The sequence below is a fragment of the Orbicella franksi genome, chromosome 1, assembly GCF_964199315.1.
Source record: "Orbicella franksi chromosome 1, jaOrbFran1.1, whole genome shotgun sequence".
NCBI lineage: Eukaryota > Metazoa > Cnidaria > Anthozoa > Scleractinia > Merulinidae > Orbicella > Orbicella franksi.
In genome coordinates, this window is record NC_138145.1 from 4,560,004 (window position 1) to 4,581,941 (window position 21,938).

Genomic DNA, 21,938 nt, shown 5'->3' on the forward strand with positions numbered 1-21,938 from the left:
TTTAAAAAGCGCATTTCAATCTACTGTCACTACTTTAAACTTGTAATTGCCAAATGTTGAACATTTGCGCGAGAGCAGTGAAAGCGTGACTGGGCTGCTCGTAGGGTTGTGTGACAACTTTTACTGAGTCTCGAATATCAGCCACGCAGCATGGTTGCCGATATAATAAAAACACATTCATGAGGCCCCTGATTCTTACAGCCTAAAGCTTGGCCTCTTTAAGGCAATGTGGAGTGGTACTGAGGGGAATCGACGGCTTTTAGGTATGTTTTCTGTAACGTTTTCGAATTAAATTAGTCGTATTAATATCTCGTTTATTTGTTTCGGGTCAGACCGTTTCACTTCTTGTTTCCAATTTATATAGGCGAAATTTATTTCGAACTTGCCACTACATTTTTAAACTTACACTTTTGATGACCTCGGTTTGATTTTGTTGTTGTACCGGTAATACATCGCCGGATTAACCTCTCGACTTCTTGAACTTGAACGGAGATCGGCTGTTTAGCAATTAGCGTAAGGGCGCGATTTTGATTTGCTTCAAGATATTTCAACTCGATTACTTTACGGTCCTTTAACGTCCTTAATGCTAAACAGCATTCCAAGTTAATCCATTATTGTGTCTTAACGAACTTAAAGCGTTTTGGAGAGTCGAAAACATCGAGGTTCCAGAAAATCTCTTTGCGTTTGTTATGACAACCATTCACAGTGTTGTTTACATAAAGGAAATACACACGATGACAAACTAGACATGACGGCGGACAGGAAATTTAATAAGCAAAGTTAACGCGCGATGTTTCGATCGAAAACGTCTAAAAACAGTTGTTATGTAGTGGAGATTATAGACCTGCAACTGGGAGGGTACGTCAGCCCTTCTCTCTGGCCAGCCTTGGGTGATAATAGGAGCTAATGCCTGGAACTCTGCATCAACTTCAGTGGCACTTTTGATTTCCTGCAAGGTTAGTTTCCGAATGGGCACAGACTCTGCCATGTCTATATACTCAGTCTCAACTTCTGTTGGTGATCTTGTGTCAGCAACATTCCATACTTCCTGGGTGTCAACTGCGTCTTGTTTACCCAGGGGAAGGTAAGCTCGGCTTAGTGGATCAGCCATGTGCATCTCTGTACCCTTTCTATAGGAAACCTCTAAATCAAATTTCTGTAGACGCAACAGCATTCTCTGCAATCGCTTTGGTGCACTCAATAGACTTTTCTTCATAATAGACTCCAGGGGTTTGTGATCAGTGTCAATAAAGGTCTTTCTGCCATAGACATAGCCCTCAAATCGCTCAACTCCAAAGACAATTGCTAATAGTTCCTTTTCTATCTGAGCGTAATTAGTCTCAGTAGGCGTCAGAGCCCTGGAGGCATACGCCACAGGGTGCCCATCCTGCATCAAGCATGCTCCAAGACCACTCATAGAGGCGTCGCACTGGAGTACGGTCTTCTTTGGGGGGTCGAAGAACTTGAGCACAGGTGCCTGGGTTAGAGCCTGCTTCACTTGATCTAGACACTGGCCATGAACCTCTTTGTCCCAGACAAACTCATTGTCCTTCTTGACAAGCTCTCTCAGTGGTTTGGCCAAATCTGCTAGGTTGGGAGCAAACTTCTGTACGTAATTTATCATGCCTAGTACTCTTTGGACACCTTCCTTGTCCGTAGGAGGCGGCATTTCATTGATGGCTTTCAGCTTGTTTGGATCAGCCCTGAGACCCTCCGACGATATGATGTGACCCATGTAGCTGACTTGCTTCTGTCTGAACTGTATTTTCTCTGAGTTAAGCTTGATGCCCTTCTGCCGACAACGGTTGAACACTTCTCGCAGGTTTCGGTCATGATCTTTGAGTGCTTCCTCATCGGTGTCTCCTGCTCCGAACACCAGGATGTCATCTGCTATAGCCTTCTGCCCTGGTAGGCCTTCAAGTGCAATATCAATCCTCCTCTGAAACTCCTCTGAAGCTGGGGATACACCAAACGGCAAGCGAAGCCACCGAAAGCGTCCCCAGGGTGTTCCAAAGGTAGTAGCAAAGCTACTTGGCTCGTCCAGCTGTATGTGCCAGAACCCATTTTTTGCATCCAATACCGTGAACACACGGGCCTTTGATAACAGAGGTAGCACATCATCTATTGTAGGTAAGGGGTAATGATTTCTTTGTAAAGCTTCATTCAATGGTTTCGGGTCAATACACAGTCTAACTTTGCCATTTTTCTTTGTTGTGACCACAAGTGCTGAAATCCAGTTCGTAGGTGTATCGACCTTCCGAATCACTCCAATATTTGACAATCTGTCCAGTTCTTGTTTTAGAGGCTCTCTGAGGGCAATGGGGACTTTCCGTGTAGGTAGCTGGACTGGCTGGACATTCTTGTCTATCTCCAGGTGGAGTAGCCCTTCTAGTTTGCCTTCTCCAGTGAACACATCGGTATACTGCGAAATGTAGTCTTCCACCTTGGGACTTTTCTCCTCCACACTGCTTGACTCCACCGAAAGGATATTCTGGCTGTTGACTGTTAGCAGCTGAAGGTGTTCGCTGGCCCTCAAGCCCAAAATGGATTTACAATCACCATGAACAAGATGAAACTCAATGCTGTATTTCTTATTGTTCTTGGGGTTGATGACTTTGAATCGCTTCTTGCCCAAGGGTTTGACCTCTGACTGGTTGTACATTACCAGGGTCACGGGGGTTTCTTCCAATTCACTCAAGCCGTTTTGGCCACAGAGCTTTAACACTGTCTCATCAGTCATGATGTTTACTGTTGATCCACTGTCTAACTGAAACTTTTCCTGGTTTCCATTGACCAGTAGGGTGGCAAAAACTTTGTTAGGGGAACGACTGGAGGCTAATGCATTAACCATCTCTTTCACTTCAATCTCGGCCACATATTCATACTCCTCATCTTCGGATGTGTAATCCACAGACAGCACTTTCTTCTTAGATTCTTGGCAACACACCGCAAAATGGTTTGGCTTGCCACAATTCTTGCAAGATGTTCCCCAAGCAGGGCAGTTCTTCTTCGTGAAAGGATGGTGCCTTGAACAAAACTTGCACTTGCGTTCTTGTGACTCGTTGTGGTTCTTCTCTGGAACCTTTGTCTTCTTTTTGTCAACTGTTTTTCTTTTGTCTTCCTTCACGAAACGGACATCCTCTTGATTCATCTCCTTTAGCTGCCTTGCTGATGTCTGCGAAGATCTGCAGATGTCTATACATTGTCCTAAAGTGAGCTTGCTTGTCTGCAGGAGCTTCTTACGAGCAGAATTGTCATTGATGCCCACCACCATTCTATCACGAATAAGTGAGTCTGTTAATGACCCATAGTTGCATGTCTTCGCTAATTTTCGTAATGCGGTGACGTAAGCATCAACTGATTCATTTGACTCTTGGTCCCGACGGTTGAACACATACCTTTCATAGGTCTCATTGCACTCCCCAATGCAGTATTGTTCATCTTTTCTAAGATCACTTCCGGGTCTTTTCTTTGGTCTTCGTTCTCAAACTCCACAGCATCAATGACGTCTAATGCATCAGAACCGATGCACGTAAGCAACGTGGCTGCCCGTCGTTCCTTATTTCTGCCCGGGTTTTCGGGGTCTTTTAGCTGAGCCGCGATTTCGTAATTTGACCACGCTCGAGAGAATCGTTGCTATTTGACAGGAAGATTTCCACCGCTTAAATCCATCCTTTCTGGAAGCGGTATATTCACAGGAACAGTTATCATCGAGGGTTGTGTACCCGAAGCGCCACCACCTTCTTCACTCATGGTAGGCATAACACTTGTACAGAAATATCGACGGGAGAGTTCACAGAAAATACTTCAAAAAACTCACCAAGTTGGCTTCCGGCGAGGCCACGAGCGGCAGTACTATGTGTGTTTCACTTCTGGCACCATGTAACGTAGTCTAAACGAGACTAACGATGCTAACATAACGGTTTTTAATGAAGCTCATAAAAGCCCGCCATTACTAGCCGTAATACAATAACAAACTACATCCGATATACATCTCATTCTACTGCGCAAGCCCGAAGGGCCTATGACATCATAACATCGTCACAGTGAATTGACGGGATTTTAATTACTGGTAGCCTTTTACTTTCGCCATTGAAATTGATTTGTCTCTTGTTCGTGTATAATTATTGTGTTATTTGCGCCCAACACATTGACATAGATTTTCGTTTTTCTCAAAGGGAAATACTGCGAGTTCGAGCATGAGACTTGGCATGGTATATGTTTAATAATGACATTTTAAGGCTGTAAAGTAAAATAATGGGAAAGTGAGGTACCAGATGCAGTTTTATGCTGTTAAACATGACCTATATTTTGCTGTTATTTTCCACACGCTTCATAGGTGTTTTTAAAATGGTTTGGAAAACCACTATATCAACATATCTGAGATTAGTTTAAAACGAGGAATAAATTAGAGTGGTTGTTCCACATTTGTGTGAAGTTTGAAGTCAATTGAATTTATTTTAAGACTTTAGCAGCGCTTCGTCCTCGCACCTTATTTCGGTCACGTTATTACACGAAAAACCGCACTTTGACCGCGCTTTCAAGTTTTCGCGAATTTCTGAAAAATAAAACTTCGCTGAAACCTTATAATATGATTTTTAGAATAAGGTCACCTAAGGGTATCTTTGGGCAAAATATGAGCGATTTGCCAAATGGGTCGTTGACCGGCGTTTCTCGATCCTAACAGTCAGCCATTCTTAACACTTACATTTTTCCATTTTAATATATTCTTTCTATAGTTCTACCTATTTTTGTATATATTTGTAGTTGTTATCTTTTCCATTTTTTATCCATCCAAGGCTGTAGTCTGGCAGCCGAAAGCTCTGAAAGTTTTAACTTTATATAGCCAGTGAACGTTTTTTTGTCATGAAAGTTCCAATTTAATTGTGTGACAGATTATCCCATTTTTAAGTTGCGTGATTCAGGGAATCTAGAAATCTAGGAATAATAGAAATCGGAAGCACGTGCCTGACAATCTCAATTAGTTCAGTCGATGATTACCAGTTAATTAGCACCAGATTGTAAACGCGTTTCATCTTATCAACTAACATGTAAGCTTGCGTGTCAGGTAATATTCCGTGATCAAAGAAACTGTTTAGGAAAGGTTGTAAGCCAATCAAATTAGGTTTCGCTAAGTTTTAAGGAGTGCCGTGTGTTGAGTCTTTTCAGTACAAGTACACAGTCAGAGCGAGAGAGGAAAGCGAACCTTGTGATCTTGGAATAAACTTGTGAAGTTTGCGAAGAACGGCCTGTTCAGTCTTGGCATTCGCAACATTTTATAAATTTTTAATACTTTTCAAGTTGACAAGTTTAATTTGACAAGATCAGGAAATCGAAAGTTTCGGCTAAAAATGAATTTTTATAGCCTCTTTAATTAGTGCAGACCATTGAAGGAAGAAGGAGCACGTTTATATTGTATATTTGAGACGTATTAAGAAATACCTATCGAGGGATTCTTGAATTACTTTGGTTCACGCTTTTATAACCAGCCGTCTTGACTACTGTAATGGTTTATTGTTTGGCTTACCAAAGGCGCAGATCGCTAAATTACAGCGTGTACAAAACGCAGCAGCAAGACTTATTCTTGGCGTCGGAAAGTTTTCTCACATTACACCGGCGCTTTATGAGCTGCACTGGCTGCCAGTTTATTTGCGTATTGATTATAAGATTTTACTTTGACTTTTAAATGTATTTATGGCCTTGCACCAACTTATCTCATTAGTATAAAATCGAATTCATCATACAATCTTATGCCTACTGGTAAGCTCTTATTGGACCATCCCAAGGGAAAGATGCTTCCAACATTGGGGGCCAGATCATTTTCAGCAGCAGCTCCGAAACTCTGGAATGGCCAACCTGAAGAGCTTTGTCAAGCAACATCACTTGACAGTTTTAAATCTCGACTTAAGACTTATCTTTTTAAGAAGCATTTTTATAATTTATAATTTTATTTTATTTTTATGGTGATTGTTAAGCGCTACTGATCAGAATATTTAAATATGCGCTATATAAATTGGTAAATTATTATGATTATTATGATTATTATTGTTATTGTTATTATTATTATTATCATTATTATTATTACTATTATTATTATTATTATTATTATTATTATACTTGAGCGGTGGTAACAGGCTATTGAACTCTGTAAACAGCCGATAACATCTCTTTGCATATTCTAGGGGTTATTTCAAAAAAACTTTCATACGCTACAACAGCAACTTTACTTGTACTACATCAACTAGAATTAAATGAACAAAAAATAAGTTTAAAACAAAAAGAGTGCATGGCTGCTTGAAATAACCTCAATGGGTAGCCATCCTTAGTGATTTAAAGCGAATATTTACTTGGGTAATATAAGAAGAGAAAATAAGAAAAAAACATGCAAGAGCACACACATCCCACACACACAACACGCACACAAAGACTGATTATGCATACAGATATATAGTTAGTGAAAAATAGTTGGATGATACTGTATACTGATGAGAATAGTTATACTTTACATACAGAGTTACAGACATTCAATGATGTACTAAACTAGCTTGCAATAACGTTTGATTTGATCTTTTTCTTAAAATATTTAAGTGGCACAAACTTAATATCATCACGAATATCATTCCAGATCACTCTAGCGTTCTTTGCACTAATCAGGTGAAGTACTGTTACCCAAAACATGAAATTAATTTTTTTTGTCCCCAACAAAAATGACAATGTAGTATCACATTACATTTAAAAGAACCGCGTAACGCCTCGAAGATTTTATACAAGATCGCGATGCATTCAAGCCTTTAATTATAGCTCTAACGAGCTTACCTTTACAGGAAATCGTGGCTGAAAAGCAGTTTAAAAGCCAAAGTAAATAAAGCTTCTTAACCGATTCCGGGGTCTTAAGTTTTCACTTTTAATCACCTGGACGTAGTCATTTTTACTTTATGGCAATTTATGACGCCATTGCGCATATTTTCATTGTCCCTCATTTTTCTGGCTGCTTCCGGTTTGGCCGGCTGTCGATGTCACGAGCCGGTGGTCCGGGATGTCATGGTGGGGGTGTTAGCTCTGAAGCACCATTCAAGCTCTGCTCCATCAAACCATCTTCCGTTTCCGTAGGAGGACAGTACGAAGGTGGTTCTGGTATTGTGGTGTATTCGCTCATTTTCGTTACCATATGAGCTTTGTTTTGTTGTCTAAAATCACAATGACTTCAATAGGTCCCCCCGCTTTCAGCAGTACACGAAGCTACTTGCCTCACCCCACCCCAACCCGGGTCCCTTGCTCGCCAAACAAATATTTAATTCATTGTTTTTATTAATTATTAAATTTTACCCGTTGGCAATATCAGCGATTTAATGGTTTAGAGGACGGCAGCCCTTTGAGTCAGTCCAATAGGGCACTCTGTTCTAAACACGACCCGAGCTTCAACAAAACATAATTCTTTATTGTTTGCCTCATAGCAGTATTACGCTATAATTCTTGAAATTTGAAGGTGCGCGTTCTAAATGTGCAGCCTTGATGCATCCGCTTTTATTGTGCGAGTTCTAAATGTAACAAAAAAGCAAGAAGAGTCTCAGCGTAAATTTCATGCATTTGCGGAAAATTTCATTCTTTCAACAGGTAGCCATGGGTTCTGTGGTGATTTTAATTCGCCTCATCCAAATCGTCTTAGTCCGGTGGCTTGCAGTGACGGGTGAAAGTATTTGTCGCGCAGACAAGTGTTCCTGTGCTCCTTTCGGCAACACGAGGATAAAAGTTGAATGTAACTTTACTAGGAACGTACCAAGAGGGATCCCCTCAAATACCACAGTGCTGTAAGTTTCAGTTTAATGAAACTTTAAACACAAATCGATTACAAAAAAGAGAGAAAAAGCTACTTACATGAAAAAAAACGAAAAACTCTAAAAACGTACTTCACTTGCAATACACTACTTATAAGATAAAATTCTTCATTAACATTTACACTACTAACAGGAGAATTGTCCATTGCTTACATACAATTAACTTGAACACATAACAACTACAAGCAAAGGGTAAAGAAGAAACTACTTATAACACTTACAATTATACAGCTAAGACATACAGGTTATTTTAGGTTGTCAGTTACCCTTATTTTAATTTAATTATTACAGTACTAAGTAATTTAATTTATAAAAAATAAGGGATAAACAAAGCTGTGGTTGTTCTTTCTTCTAGATTCGTTACTTGACAAAATATTGACTGGTTACATTACTTAACAAAGTTTTGTTCTTGAATATTACTTACACTGTTTAAACAATTTAGACATCTTTACTGAAACTTCATTAGGATAGAGATTTTTCCTCAGGAAAGCATTGACTCCTGACAACGGACTCGTTTACTGCGATGAAGAGAGGATGAAGGGTAATCGGGTCAGTCCTCCGTGTAAGACTCATTCTTAATCCCTCTTAAGCTTTTTTCTTTTACATTGCTCCCAGCTTCAAGAATCCCGAGGGTGTCTAGCAGGAGCTGACCCTGTGGCGCGAATTTAACTCAAATGGAAAGCTCAAACGCCTTTACACGCAACGAAAATGAAAACATTATGGACTGGACGGCATATCTAAATTTAGCTTGGGAAGGATTAACATGAGAATAAGGCCTATATGGGGATTAATTCTCTTAGTCTTCGTCCTGTAGTGTCTCGATATATTCTCACTTCCTTGACAATGTTGCTGCTTGCTCCTGCAGAAATCTTTCGAGATGTTCTTTGGATTCCATTTCTGAAGACTCGTTTAGAAATCTTACGTTACTGAAGAAACTGTAAGTAGAAATTATACCAAGTTATAAATGTATCGTGTCTTTAATTCATTATTTGACCCACTATGCTCCTTACCTGGCTAAACCATGGACTGAGCTAAGCGTATTATTTTAAATTGTCACGTCTTTGTGTTAACTAAGCTTTGCATACCAATTCTCTTCCAGGGACCTTTCAAGGAACTTGATTAAGTTTATTCCACCAAATACCTTCCGGAATTTGACGTCACTAAAGATAATGTAAGAAAAAGTTGACATCAAAATTTTCAATATAATAGTTTACTAATCTATCACATGTTTTTCTCGAACAATATGAAATGATAACCCGCGTTTCAAAACAATTTTGATACGAAGTTCCTTCCATTTACTGATGTATTACAGTTTAAGGACGGTGCCTACTATTGTTAGTGCGCACACGTTCTGCGCATCACGCAAGGCATGGTTTAAGCGCGACGCGCGCCTGGATTGACATTGACACAATCAACTACGCTACCAAGTAAACGACAAAAATGAGAGCAAAATTTTCCTACTGTGAACAAATCAAATTTAATGAACCTGTAATTAAACCAGGAGCACAAAAATAGCAGCATATCGCTAACTGTTAACGTCTTTCAGCTGAAAAACTAGCTGTTGACTGTCGAAAATTCTACTGAAATCCAACGGTAAACATGTACCTGCAGATGGCGTAGTGCGCGTGCAAAACAAGTGCGAGATATGCCAATGTTCTACTTACTTGGGGGGTGACAGGAAAAAGTGTAACGGGCACCGTAAAACTTTTCAGAAAAGATCAATAACTTTAAAAAACGCGTGGTTACCCCTACATTTTATGTTATGAAAGGGAAGTGGCAAGCCTATTCGACACGTGAATAGTTTCTGGTTGTGAGCAAAAGGTATTTAGACTGTATTTAAGCTGAACCAGAGGAAGGCTGTCAGAGACGCCAAAAGCGCTGTTGCAACGATTTTGTTATTAAAAACATACCAAAAAGGTTTTTATGCTATTATTTTCCATGAAGTTTTAAGATCTTTATAAATGTGTTTGCTTTTCTGTGTGTAAAGGCGAATTCTAAGGAAATCTGTGAAGAAATATCCTTTCCTTCTTTTTCTAGAAAAATGCTGACGTCAGTATTTTGCTGCGATTCAATGCTAATTATCTCGAAAAAATGCGTGGCTACCCCTAGCCCTTGCAAAGATCTACATTTTCCGCATGGTCCTAACCTGGCGCAAAAACCTTTGTATTTAGCAGGCACCGTCCTTAATTTGAAATTAACATATAAAAAAGGGCTGTCATCAATTAATCAGAACTGTCAAGAAATCATCCAACGAATAATTTGGTTTTCAAGTAAAGAAAGGGAGCTATTAAAGTAAATTTACCCTACAACGCTTTTGCACGAGATGTTTTGTAATCCTAATTACTACTCTATTGTTTAGATTCAGTTATCAGGAATTATTTTGCCCTACAGTAGAATTTAACGCACGAGCGATCGTAAATTTTTCAGTCATATAATAAATGGTAATCGTATGATGCGAGTACAATTAACAATTCACACCACGAGTGATATTTTAAAATTGCACGAGCCCTTGGGCATGAGTAGAGTAAATCCTTAAATTGCTAGAGCTTTCATACCATTAATTATTCTAATATAAAACTGCAACAGAGTCTGAAGAACTTTAAAATGGTTCGTATAACGTAGTACTTTGTTTTAGTTTTATCTGTTTTATTAGATTCAACTTTTCCGCAGATTTTATATATAGCGCAAAAAATACAAGCCCTCTATATTGTTCGACTAAATATTAAGCTACTACTTTCCATATATGAAAAATTTCGAAGGAAAATTGCTGTATAGCAATGTTTCCCATGACGTCACGAACACTCTCACGACCTTTGTAACGCGGTGCCGTAGTTAGCAAAACGAGAGGATAACAAGAGAACTATATGGAATACGACGGTTCTTCAATTTTCCTCTATACGAAGTTTCATTCTGAAACTTGGCCGCATCACTAATTTTGAGACCTTCTTTCTAATCTTATCGATTATTTTCGATTAAGTAGAAACGTCTTGGAAATTCCACCGCAAGCAAAGGATTTCACCCGCTCGCAGGCGCTTTTACCAATCACAGCGCAGTGTTTATAAGCAAGAAACATCGCTATTTGTCTTGAGCAAAATTATTTTGCGAGGGAGTTATTTAGCTTTCTGCTGAGCTGAGAAAACATCACCGAAACGAGACGCTTTTTGCAGATTGTCATTCAGTTGCTCTTTAAATCTGCAGCTGTCGCAGTCTATTACATTTACTGATAAGCATGCTTTGTTAATACTTCTTCATCTCAGAAATTTGGAAGACAACCGCATTACTGGAGGGTTTTATCTCCCAGAAAGCGTAGAAGAGATGTGAGTTATGACATTGATATAATTGATGATATAAAGATAAATACCATACATAACAATTAATCCACGAAGTATACCTAAATCACCAAAACTTTAAAATTGCTCCTGTGAAGTATGGGAAAAAATTATCAATGAGTGCAAAAAGTCACTCATCAACTCAAGTTGTTTACTTGTACTCTTTAGGATGCTCAGTATCACGGACAGTAAAGGCTCCAAGAGTAAAAACGATGTTTTTAATAAACTGTATGGTATAACAATAACAACAACAACAACAACAACAACAAATAACTTATTTCATTGTTTACCTTTCCCTCAGTTTTCTGCGTCACAACTCGCTCCTTTCTGCTGACTTGAATCTTATTCTGAAAGGATTAAAACAGCTTCGCGTCATGTAAGTGTATATTTTTTTCCTAAAGATAAGAAAAAGAAGGGGAAGGCTGAGCGATGGAATGTGTGAGGAGAGAGAGCAATAGATGTAAGGCGGAGGCTAAAGGGCTGGGAATTTTAACAGTAAAAAAGGGGCTAATGTTGAACAAAAATAAATTAAATTATATGTGAATATTATATTTATTCAGATTTTAAACCAAAAATGATATCTTTAAGAGAGAAAACATATAATTCTGTTCGGCAAATGATATTTAGCTTGCCGGTTTCAAGCTTCGTAAAGCTCCTTGTTCACTCGTATAATTCCTTACAGGAATATCGATTGGAATGAAAGGATAGGACCAACTCTCTCGTCAGATGTTTTTGCTGGTTTTTCCAAGATGGACCACCTGTAAGTTTAGATCTCCATACGGATGCCACATGACTGCTGTGAAACTGTTGAAGAGGCAGCTAAGTTGAGCGATTTCCTATTTTTGGCATAGTTTAATGATGTGACTTTATAGTAAACGAGTGGCAGCGTTCTTGGTTTTCACGAAGTCTCTTAATTTGCCAATTTTAAGTCGTTCCGCCTGGAACTATGCAAGGCATTTATCTGACTTATTTCATGATTTATTCTTCATGAGGGATGATCATATGGAGCTTGTTTCCAAGAAGACAAAAGTTGGCTTAGTACTATTAGTTTTATTATTCTTTTTTGCGCCAGCTTGCGAAAATGACGACATCGAGCGTTCCCCACTGCAAGAAACTTGCATAGCTAATCACATGGTTTCGAGTGCAATTTGGAATAAATAAGCACGAGCTTATTTTCCAAACGCCAACAGTTAGTAGTCTTTGTAGTCTTTGAAAAATTTACTTATTAATATTATTATTCATTTATTATTCATTTATTAATTCCAAATTGCATGAGAGCGAAAGAGGAAGGTCGCACATTTTCTGTAACGACTATTAAATGTTGGAATCACCTCCCCCTTAAGCTGAGCGCCTCTTCATCTTAAGTTCAAATTAAGTCAGCTCAAGAATAAGATCTTCACTCCTTTTTTAAATAATAATTTTTAGATTGCGATATTTTAGTGATAACCTTTGATTATTGTTTATAGTAGATTTTTAACTTTTAGTACATTTAAGAGGGCCACAAATTTATTAGTTGATAAACTATTACGTGTCACCCTCGATAAATAAAGTTTTGATTTGATTTGATTTGATTTGAATCTGACGAATGTGGTCATGTGATTACTTGTTAACCCCTGGACGAACAAGTGGGGTGGCATCCACCCCCCCCCCCCAATAAGGTTTTTACAAAGTTCTGAAAACACGATTTGCTCCAGGAGGCTGAAACTTTCAGTAGCTGTTCCTTGATTCTCTGTAGAAATTTTGATACGTCAATTGTGTGTCCATCATTTTAGACGTTGCCATGGAAAAAAATCAGCTTTTTTCAGATAATTCTGTAGTTTTTTCATCAAATTCTTCATCAAATAACAAAAATTCATGAATTTGTACATTTCGTGAGCATTCTGGCTTGATTTTGTGTTAATTTTTTTTTATTTCGTGACTTTTTTTTAAAGAAATAGTGAAATCCAAGTTGGCGGGTCGGATGACGTCATTTGACGTCATATGATGTCATTACCAAAAAATGATATCATCTTGTAGAACAAGCTCAGGGCTATCTAGTCAATGTAAATTTATTTCGCTCTGCCTTAACAGAACGAAAAACCAAGAGGGGAGTTACATGCAACCCACTCCCCCCCCCCCCCCTTCTTGTAGGAAATAGCTTGTACGTCCAAGGGTTTATAATATACTTGAACACATTCTATTTAAGGTCGCCTAAACATTGTTTCTTGAGGCATGCTACAGTGTGTTTGCTATTTCAACACCTTCAAACATTTCCGAAAACACAAGTACTCGCAAAACGTCCAAAAATGCAAGCTTTGGGTGATTTTCGGCAATCTTAGGAAATCATCAGAAATCTTCGGTAACCTTTGGAAGTTTTCGGGTGATTGTCGGAGTTGTTCCAAAATGCTCGGGTGATATTCGTTGATCTTCAGAAGGGTTCGGGTGATCTTCGGAAGCGCTCGTAAAACGTCAAGTTACCTTCGGCTATCGTCGTAAGGCTTTGAGTGCACTTCGTCCTCCTTCGAATACCTCGGATTACCGTCGGTAGTCATGAGTGTCGTCGTACTAACTTCGGATATCTTCGTTATATTTGCACGGGTGTTTCAAATTTTCACCGGTGCTACATGAAAACTGCACTCCTTTTTAGCCAATCAGAATTGAGTGATTTTTTCAAGTGTATTATTACACCAATAATTGTGAACTTGCCAAACATATTGAATAACACAAGGTTGTGGTATGATTTCACCAATAAGGTCACTGCAGCCAAAGTCATTAAGCGAAACCAAATTCCAGATAAGTTGTTGTGAAACAAGAATGCGAGGAGCGTTGCCCATTTCAATCAGGCTAATGTAAAGGAAGAAATAAAGGAATTATTTAACGACAAATTTCAGAACGGCACAGCCAAAAATTCAGCAGATTAAAGATTCTGCTCTATCTTTAACCTGACATTTTAGAATTAGTACAGGCTATCGTATGAATGAGAGTGCAATTATGGGATTCCGCTAGCAGTGATATATGAAAATTCTCTCAAAATTGCACGAACTTTTAAGCGAGTATAATTTTATTTGAAAGAACATTGAAATATCACGAGTAGTGTAAATCCTTGAATGTTCCGGTCTTCATACGATTACTCATTTATTATACGACTGGGAAAATCGCTAAAGCGAGCACGTTAGTCTGCAGTGCAGGGAAAATTAAAAATTAACGATAAATTGTCCTGCCCTCAACCAATCATAATGAAGTAATTTTCTCAGTTACACAATAAATTTAGGAAAAGAAGAACGAAAACAACAAAAAACAACCGGAAAAACTTTTATTTAACCCCAGAATTAGAAATAATTTGATTGGGGTGCTGGCTACCCAAAATAACGTAAGAGTTAAAAATGCCAGCCAGCCAATTAAAAGAAACGATATTTTACATGTTTAGGTCAGGGAAATACACAAACAAACAAACATAGACACACACAAAATAATAGAAATAAACAGGTTAAGCTAATAACGAGTAGACTAAAGTTCTTACATTGTAAAAGAAGGCTTTTTCACTTTCAAAAGATTCTAAACTTTAGGAGAAAGAAAAATGTAATACGGTCTTAGGGCGGTTACATTTCTCAACGTGTTTTGTATTGGAGTTTTAACTTTATTTTGGGAAATTAATGTAGGTTTGAATTCCCCCAAATCGAGTAAGGAGCTGATTTGTCAGGAGTAACAGCGATTAGCTGTAGCGAGGAGTATTAATGAGATTTTTCGGAAAAAACCCCTTCGTTTCAAAAATTTATCTTATAATCCCGCATTCTACTTTTATCAATGCAACAACAACAACTAGCTTTATTTGCATGACCATAAATACATACAGTGTTGCAAAAGCTTTTGTAAACTAAAGCTAAAATAGTAATGATTATCGTGATCATATAATAATGTTATGATATAGGAATCAAGTTACATTGGTTTGATTTGAAAGTAGAATGTTGCGTAGATCAAAGCAAGATGAAATAAATTTTGCTAATTGAATATTAATATAATGATTTGAAGAAGTCATAAGTTCGCCAATGGCTTGTAACGAAGATAATTGTTTAAAAGTCGGAATAATATGTTCTATTTTTGTTATAAAATTTATTTCTTAGAATAGAGTATTTATATAAGAAAGTGAGATTCGTCTTCAATTTGATTAAATGCACAGATAGGGCAAAGTCTGTCAACCCTTGGAATTTGATCATATCTACCAGTCTCAATCCTTAGCTTGTGATGGCCTATCCTAAATTTCACTAGTTCCTTTCTTTCGCTTAGTTTGCTTGTTAGGCCTAAATAAGAGGAGGATGTATAATCGGTCTTAAAAGTATAGAAACATTTTAGTTTAGTAGAGTTTTGCATGGTATGATGCCAACATAAAATATACTTTTGCTGCATTAGGCCAACATAATGTTTGATTTTAGCGTTAGTTAAGTACGTAAGATCAAAACAAGGGAAATTATAGTATTCAGACATACTTATTATATTAGAATAATAACTATTTTTACCAGCGTGATGAAGATCTTGCGACATGAGAAAGATTTGTTTTTTTTTTGTTTTTGTTTTTTTATTTATGTTATTGCCTTACAGAACACAGAATAAATGATTACAGTACTAGATACTACTTGGGAATAACTACTTACAGAGCTGACATTAACTATTGTACTAGACGAAACTTATTATTCTTACAATACTATACTTACAATGTTCACACTAATAGTGTTTACAGCACCTTTTAATCCACAAAAATAAATCTAACACATTACAATAAAAAGAAAAAAAAAAAACAATGAAGATGGTACAAAAGGGAAGAAAACGAAACAAGTGTTTCAAGTGTATTGTTAGGTTGATTACGTATAGCATTACTAGTATGTGAGAGCGAAGATAAAGAGCAGATTACTGTGAAAAGCTCGTAGGTGACAGCGTATGTACGAGATGGTTGGCAGAGTTGATAGCTGCAAACACTTCAGAGAAGGTAATGCTATCTATCAGTAGGTATATATTCTGCAAGAGGTTCCCATTTTTCCATATCGCCGCTTTTTGTCTCCAACTCGAGCCTTGATTTCAGAAAGGGTAGATAATGGTCAAAGTTAGGGGACATTTCTTTAGATTTGGCTAGCCAGATATGACGTCGAGCTAAAAGAAGGCAATAGTTAATTTGAAGTGCAAATTTTGACGTTTCCGGTTTCAGACCAAAAGCTGTAATGTTTAATAGGGTGGAGGTTTTGGGCATTAGTTTTATACTTTGCAGCCATTCTGATACTCTTTTCCAAAAGTTAGATGTCTCGTGACATGTCCAGAAGAGATGCATTAATGACTCTGGGCCTTCTTGACAGAAGGAGCAATTATCATTTGCCTTAAGCCCAATTTTATATAGAAAGTCATTAGTTGCTAGACGTCTGTGTAAAAATTTAAACTGGAATTCGATCAGTTTGGTACTCCTGGTGCATCGTGATGTCAAAAGGTATGCTGAGCTCCAGTCGAGATTTTCATTTCTTGAGTAGTTACAATCTAGAAGCCATTTCATTTGGTTGTTTTTTGGAACTTCACCTTTGATTCTTGTCAGAATTTTGTATACGAGTGAGCTTACTTTTTTAGTCTCTAAAAGCTTAGTGCAAAAAAGCTTGTACTCCTGACTATTATCATGATCATCCACTTCTTTACGGAGGGTCTTTACAGCCGATATTATCCCGTAATATTTAAGAGGAGAGACACTTAAGCTGTATTTTAATTGAAAATCATTCAAAGAGAGAAAGTTGCTGCTCCCTGGTTTTTGTAAATGTTTCACTTTTGTAATTCCTTTTGCACACCAGTCCTTAAAGAATATTGGTTTGTTTGCTATTCTAATTAGAGAGTTGTGCCATAGGCTTTGTTCTTGAAACTGCACCTGGGATTTTATTTGTTGTTCGAAGTTGACCTCCGCCCAGACCTCCAAAATTTCTTTGAGAAATGCATCCATAGCTTTAATACATGTTGTGGTGTCATTAACATTGAGATTGCCAGCAAAAATATTTTCACGACCATAGTGTTTTAGAGCCAAATCAAAAAAAATTTTCCATTTTGCGTTATTGGTGGTATCTAGGTATTTCTTGATCCATGTTGTTTTTAGAGCTTTGTTAAAAGAAATAAGATCAATCATCTTTAGGCCTCCATCTCAATAATCATTTATCATAATTTTGCGTTTGATTTTGCTTCCCTTTCCGTTCCAAAGAAACTGATAAACAGCTTGTTGATCTGATTTAAAGCATTGTAATTCGATGGCAAGGGAGATAGCAAATAAACTAACTGCGACGCGGCTAACGATTTCAAAACAGTAATTCTTCCCAGCAAGGTCAGTCTACGGTACTTCCAACAGCTAAGGATTTTCCTTATCTTTTCCACCTTTTCATCATAGTTTAGCAGAGCAGCTATTTCAGGCTCGACTGATAGCCACAGTCCTAATGTTTTAACTTTGGATTCCGGCCACTTTAATTCCTTTCCTGGCAGAGAAAGTTTGTCGTTTCCAATACTAGAACCGATCCAAAGGACTTCCGTTTTCTTCTCATTGAGTTTCAGACCGGAGGCTTTACTAAATTCATCTAATATGCTAAGGGCAGAGAGAAGAGCTTGTTCTGACCCGTCTAAAATCAGTGTAGTATCGTCGGCATATTGGCTAATTTTAATTTCATTGTTGTTAACACATATACCTTTTATGTTCACATTGTTTCTGATTGCTTTGGCCAATACTTCCGCTGAAAGGATAACTAAATAAGGAAATAGGGGACAACCTTGTCTAACACCTCTTTGGATCTGAAACAAATTACTGGACCAGCCGTTATTCAGAACACAGCTTTCCGTTTTACAGTAAAGAGCCTTTATCCGCTTAATGATCGATGGACCAAAACCAAAGTAGCGCATGCTTTCGTAGATGAAAGACCACTCTAGTGAGTCAAAAGCTTTTTCGAAATCGATAAAAAGTAATAAGCCTGGAATATTATTTTCTGCGGCATAGCGAATGATACTGTCTATGAGCCTGATGTTTTCTCCAGTAAATCTACCTTTCATAAACCCTGTCTGATCCTTGTTAATAAGTCTTGGGAGAACTGATTTAATACGATTTGCAATAGCTTTTGCAGCAATCTTATAGTCAGTATTCAGGAGAGTTATTGGACGCCAATTTCTAACGAAATAGAGTTCCGCGTCTTTTTTGGGAATTAGTTTAATGATACCACGTCTTTGTGTTATAGAGAGGCAGCAAGATTCTAAAGCGCAATTAAGCGCGGAGATCAAGAGGGAGGAGATATCTTTCCAGAAAACTTTATAAAATTCGGCTGGGAGACCGTCTGAACCAGGCGTCTTGCCCGAATCCATGCTTTTTACAACTTCAGCACATTCCTTTTCAGACAAAGGACCCTCGCAGCTCTCTTGTTCCTCGAACCCTAACACAGTTTCATTAACTTGTTGAAAGAAAAATGACTGGGGGCCGCATCTTCCTTGAAAGTATTTAAGACTCTTGTAGAAAGATTCGCATTCCGATAAAATTGCTACGTCGAAAGTGACAAATTCAGTGTCGTTAATTTTTAATTGACTTATTGTTCCTTGTTTAAAATGTCGACTTTCAAGGTTCGGAAAGTACTTGGTATTCTTTTCCCCTTCGTTATACCATTGAGACTTTGAACGAAGTATTGCACCTTTAGTCCGATATTCTATTATTTTTTCGAGGTCCCTCTTTAGGGTGTTAAGTTTTTCTATAACATTCTGGCTTGGAGGTTCACTACTGTTTCCGTTGTCAAGTTGTTTTTCTAAAATCGCGATTGACTTTACTAGATCCTCTTCTCTTTTCGTTCTTTCTGATTTTTTTGATGCCGCGTAAGAAATTGATTTCTCTCTCACTTTCAGTTTTACCATTTCCCAAAGTAAGATAGGGTTGACCGTCTCATCATTTTCATATTCGCCTACAGTATTTTCTATTGCTGCCTTGATTTTATCTAGGTAGCAAGTTTCTGATAGTAAAGAAGTATTCAGCTTCCAAAAGCCATTTCCTCTGGGGTTTGAGTGTAAAGATAAACTTAGAGTAATCATGGAATGATCAGTTTTGAATCCTGGGATAATGTCTGCCTGAGTGATATTGCAAGTCAAGAACTAAATTGAAATCACCTCCGATTATAATTTCTTCACAGTGAAAGCTGGATAAGTGACTAAAAACAGCCTGAAAGAAATCTGGGTCGTCCTCGTTAGGTGCATATACATTAGCTAGAGTTAGAAGTTTACTGTTTGTTTCGATATCACATATTACGAAACGGCCATTAGATTTGTTTCACAATGGAGCAATTATCCTTACTTAAAAGATCCGGGGAGTAATTCATGATTTTCTGATTGATAGCTATAATGAGAAGAAACCTGCCAAGTTCAGCTCTACATGCTACATTGGATGCCTAACTGCTTACTTCTAAATAACGCTTAAAGAATTGGAGATGTGTTTCTTCGATCTGGGAACTGTCCCAAGATATGAGATCAGATTTTGCATATGCACCCCAGACTTCACTGTTATATGTCAAAATTGGGGAGATCATCGCGTCGCAATTTTTATTCGCTACGAATGGAGGTAGTTTGCTGAAATTTGTGTGTTTTCTAAGACTGAAAAGGGCGTGGAGGGTCTTTTCTTTCAATTTATCAAGTGCCAATGAAAAGTTACCCGTTGAAGAAATGAGTGTTCCCAAGTAAGTTTAATTTTGAACAATTTCAACAGGCTCATTGCCGATATGAAAATTAGGCTCGGTACATTTCTTAACACGTTTCTGAAAGGTCATGACATTGGTTTTTTTTTTCTTTTTCGGATTGATACTTAACATCCATGCACTGTAATAGGATGATAGAGTGTTACGGCAATTTTACAGTCCTAGTTTTGATTTTGACAACATGACTAAATCGTCTGCATATAAAAGTGAATTTAATTTTGCGCCGTTTGGTAGGACAAAGGGATCATAGAATTTTTCGAAAGAGAATGGTATGTCATTAATAAAGAGGTTGAACAATAACGGGCTCAAAATACAACCTTGGCGTACCCCTGTTACGTATGGAAAGGGCCGTGTTTGATATATTTGTAAAACTGGCTGTCTGCGTTCTTGAACTCTGCATTTATTTCAGATAGCCGGTCCACCCTCTCCCTTTTTTAAAATAAGTTATAACACAACTGTATGTCGCTCTTTTCAGCTAATTTACCAAACAATTTGCGGAGTTTTTGTAGAAAAATAAAAGTTTGTTTAAAAAAATGTTAGAATTGATCGTGAGATAAATAAATATATAACTATAAAGTAATGGGAATATCACATGATGATAGCCTTATATGGATCGTTTGTAGTATTAATTTGCTTCTGTAGAATGTGGCAAAGGGAATTGTACTACAGAGAAACAATTGATCTCTTTAATCTCTTAAGTAAAAAAAGTAAATCATAAAAGCTGGTTGTGCGAAACTTTGCCCGCTTTTGCAATCAATAAGACAAATAACACGCTGTGGCTATATGACACGTAACTGGTCAAGGTTTCTGATTTAGACTAATTGACCGGAATTGAGAGGGATCAAACCCGGGTCACCAGCATGATAAGCGATACTCATTACCACTGCGCCACCGAGACCGGCTGTTAGCTTTCGGAATTTTTAAACTATATATAGTGTTACACTTGCCATTATTGAAAGCTTTCCTTAAACAGGCTAACCGGAGTGCTTTTTGGGCTAAACTACAAAAAAGGTTTGACTGCCGGTTTATTAGTTCATTAAAAACCTTGTAGGACTGCCGGTCATTTAGACACCTCGTAGATAATATTACTGACGCAGTTAATTTATTTTAAGGTTGTTTACAAAATTTATTTCTTATTTTTTTATTATTATCCCTTCTTTTTCTTTTAGAAGCATTGCCGACTGCGATCTTAAACATATCGAGAATGGAACATTTCGAGCGATGCACAATTTATCCACTCTGTAAGTAAATAATTTGTTCTGTTTTCTAAGCAACATCTCGATTTGATTTAGCGAGGAGAAATTTCTAGTGCTTCAAAAATTTAGCTCATGCCGAAATGTTTGCTTTAATTGCTGTCGCCTACCTAGCCCTAATTGTTCGATTAATTCAATCAAATACTTTATCTAATGAATCTGTTTGGTCTACATATACAGCGACCTTTCCGGCAATGTAATATCTCATTTACAACCTGGTGCATTGGAAGGACCCGGCGATCGACTATTGAAATTGTAAGTAACTCAGCTTAAAATTGTCTCTCACTACCAAGCCACGAAAATTCTGTTTCTGAAACTTATGGATCTTCATTTCATAAATTATAACTTCGGTCCTTAATCTTTCTGTGAGCTGAATGGTGTGTTTTACAACAGGAAATTGGCCCGGAACAGGCTAGAGACCATAGCTGATGGAACATTTGCACGATTTAGTAAACTCACTCATTGGTAAGCTTTGTCTCTACAGATTACTTAAGAAATAGATTCCATGTTGTCCTGCGTCTGTTCAGTAATAGATCACAGCGAGTGTGTAATTGATGTTCTTACCACATCTTGATGTCTTCTGCCTAATACTAAACAGACGCACGGCACATGGAATCTACTTGTTTTAAGCAATAAAATAAATACGAACCAATCAAAATGCGAGAATAATTCGACGTATTATATAAAAATAAATAAACTATTTACTATTATATTATCACCTGCAGAATTTTCCCAAAGTATATCCGGGATCTATTTCCACCAAACAACATTAAAAGAGGTCACTCCAAAAAAAACGTATATTTTTTGTCTACGCTAATA

At 37.6% G+C, this 21,938-nt stretch overlaps 1 pseudogene across 1 annotated transcript in view; it reads left to right on the top strand.

The window, feature by feature from the left end:
* Positions 1-6,893: 6,893 nt before the first annotated feature.
* The window catches only part of LOC145478139 (uncharacterized), a 51,102-nt pseudogene continuing 36,057 nt past the window's right edge, over positions 6,894-21,938 (top strand). Inside the window, exons 1-9 of the transcript XR_014048255.1 lie at positions 6,894-7,808; positions 8,650-8,772; positions 8,935-9,006; positions 11,093-11,152; positions 11,466-11,540; positions 11,847-11,924; positions 21,036-21,107; positions 21,300-21,374; positions 21,513-21,584. The product of XR_014048255.1 is annotated as an uncharacterized LOC145478139 (transcript). The remainder of the gene's footprint in view (positions 7,809-8,649; positions 8,773-8,934; positions 9,007-11,092; positions 11,153-11,465; positions 11,541-11,846; positions 11,925-21,035; positions 21,108-21,299; positions 21,375-21,512; positions 21,585-21,938) is intronic.